The sequence below is a fragment of the Bos indicus genome, chromosome 21, assembly GCF_029378745.1.
Source record: "Bos indicus isolate NIAB-ARS_2022 breed Sahiwal x Tharparkar chromosome 21, NIAB-ARS_B.indTharparkar_mat_pri_1.0, whole genome shotgun sequence".
NCBI lineage: Eukaryota > Metazoa > Chordata > Mammalia > Artiodactyla > Bovidae > Bos > Bos indicus.
In genome coordinates this window covers 7,073,738-7,076,618 of record NC_091780.1, presented here as the reverse complement: position 1 = coordinate 7,076,618, position 2,881 = coordinate 7,073,738, and positions in this window count along the sequence as shown.

Below are 2,881 nucleotides of genomic sequence, written 5' to 3'. Positions count from 1 at the left end.
AAAGCCACTTCTTTTCTTGTTTTAGTTATTTGAGTCTACTATTTGTTTTCTGGTCATTCTAGCTAAAAATTGTTAATTTTTTAAATCTTTTTAAAGAATACTGTTCATGGTGTTCTCAAGGCAAGAATACTGAAGTGGTTTGCCATTCCCTTCTCCAGTGGACCACATTCTGTCAGACCTCTCCACCATGACCCGTCCGTCTTGGATGACCCACAGGGCATGGCTTAGTTTCATTGAGTTAGACAAGGCTGTGGTTCGTGTGGTCAGATTGGCTAGTTTTCTGTGATTATTGTTTCAGTGTGTCTGCCCTCTGATGCATTCTCGCAACACCTACCGTCTTACTTCGGTTTCTCTTACCTTGGACATAGGGTATCTCTTCACTGACGCTCCAGCAAAGCGCAGCCGCTGCTCCTTACCTTGGACAAGGGGTATCTCCTCACGGCCACCCCTCCTGACCTTGAACGTGGAGTAGCTCCTTTCAGCGCTCCTGCCCCCGTGCAATGCTGCTCCTTGTTCACGGGGTTGCTCCTCTCGGCCGCTGCCCCTGACCTCAGGAGTGGGGTAGCTCCTCTGGGCCACTGCCTGAGCTCAGAGGTGGGGTTGCTCCTAACAGCCGCTGCCCCTGACCTCGGGCATAGAGTAGCTGCTCTCAGCTGCGTTTCTGCCAGGTCCGTCGCAGCTGCCGCGTTTTTGCGGAGTCCGTCGCACTGACAGATGAACGCCCCAGGTCGGTAGGTGCCCAAAATGCTACTGGAGATCAGTTCAGTTCAGTTCAGTGGCTCAGTCGTGTCCGACTCTTTGCGACCCCATGAATCACAGTACGCCAGGCCTCCCTGTCCACCACCAACTCCCGGAATCTATCCAAACATGTCCATTGAGTCAGTGATGCCATCCAGCCATCTCATCCTCTGTTGTCCCCTTCGCCTCCTGGCCCCAATCCCTCCCAGCAACAGAGTCTTTTTCAATGAGTCAACTCTTTACATGAGGTGGCCAAAGTACTGGAGTTTCAGCTTCATTATCAGTCCTTCCAATGAACTCCCAGGACTGATCTCCTTTAGGATGGACTGTTTGGATTGCCTTGCAGTCCAAGGGACTCTCAAGAATCTTCTCCAACACCACAGTTCAAAAGCATCAATTCTTTGGTGCTCAGCTTTCTTCACAGTCCAACTCTCACATCCATACATGACCACAGGAAAAACCATAGCCTCGACTAGACGGACCTTTGTTGGCAAAGTAATGTCTCTGCTTCTAAGTATGCTATCTAGGTTGATCATAACTTTCCTTCCAAGGAGTAAGCATCTTTTAATCTCATGGCTGAAATCACCATCTGCAGTGATTTTGGAGTCCCCAAAATAAAGTCTGACACTGTTTCCACTGTTTCCCCATCTATTTCCCATGAAGTGATGGGACCAGATGCCATGATCTTAGTTTTCTGAATGTTGAGCTTTAAGCCAACTAAGGATCAGTGGAGAAATAACTCCAGAAAGAATGAAGGGATGGAACCAAGCAAAACAACACCCAGTTGTGGATGCGACTGCTGATAGAAGCAAGGTCCTATGCTGTAAAGAGCAATATTGCATAGGAACCTTGAATGATAGGTCCATGAATCAAGGTAAATTGGAAGTGGTCAAACAGGAGATGGCAAGAGTGAATGTCGACATTCTAGGAATCAGTGAACTAAAATGGACTGGAATGGGTGAATTGAACTCAGATGACCATTATATCTGCTACTGTGGGCAGGAATCCCTTAGAAGAAATGGAGTAGCCATCATGGTCAACAAAAGAGTCCGAAATGCAGTACTTGGATGCAATCTCAAAAATGACAGAATGATCTCTGTTCATTTCCAAGGCAAACCATTCAATATCATGGTAATCCAATTACTTGGATTACATGCCCCAACCAGTAATGCTGAAGAAGCTGAAGTTGAATGGTTCTATGAAGACCTAGAAGACCTTTTAGAACTAATGCCCAAACAAGATGTCCTTTTCATTATAGGGGACTGGAATGCAAAAGTAGGTAGTCAGGAAACACCTGGAATAACAGACAAATTTGGCCTTGGAGTAAAGAATGAAGCAGGGCAAAGACTAATAGAATTTTGCCAAGAGAATGCACTGGTCATAGCAAATGCCCTCTTCCAACAACACAAGAGAAGACTCTACACATGGACATCACCAGACGGTCAACACTGAAATCAGATTGATTATATTCTTTGCAGGCAAAGATGGAGAAGCTCTATACAGTCACCAAAACAAGACTGGGAGCTGACTGTGGCTCAGATCATGAACTCCTTATTGCCAAATTTAGACTTAAATTGAAGCAAGTAGGGAAAACCACTAGAGCATTCAGGTATGACCTAAATCAAATCCCTTATGATTATACAGTGGAAGTGAGAAATAGATTTAAGGGACTAGATCTGATAGATAGAGTGCCTGATGAACTATGGACGGAGGTTTGTGACCTTGTACAGAAGACAGGGATTAAGATCATCCCCATGGAAAAGAAATGCAAAAAAAGTAAAATGGCTGTCTGAGGAGGCTTTACAAATAGCTGTGAAAAGAGAAGCGAAAAGCAAAAGAGAAAAGGAAAGATATTCCCATCTGAATGCAGAGTTCCAAAGAATAACAAGGAGAGATTAAAAAAAAAAAAAAGCCTTCCTCAGCAATCAATGCAAAGAAATAGAGGAAAACAACAGAATGGGAAAGACTAGAGATCTCTTCAAGAAAATCAGAGATACCAAGGGAACTTTTCATGCAAGGATGGGCTAGATAAAGATCAAAAATGGTATGGATGTAACAGAAGCAGAAGATATTAAGAAGAGGTGGCAAGAATACACAGAAGAACTGTACAAAAAAGATCTTCATGACCCAGACAATCACGATG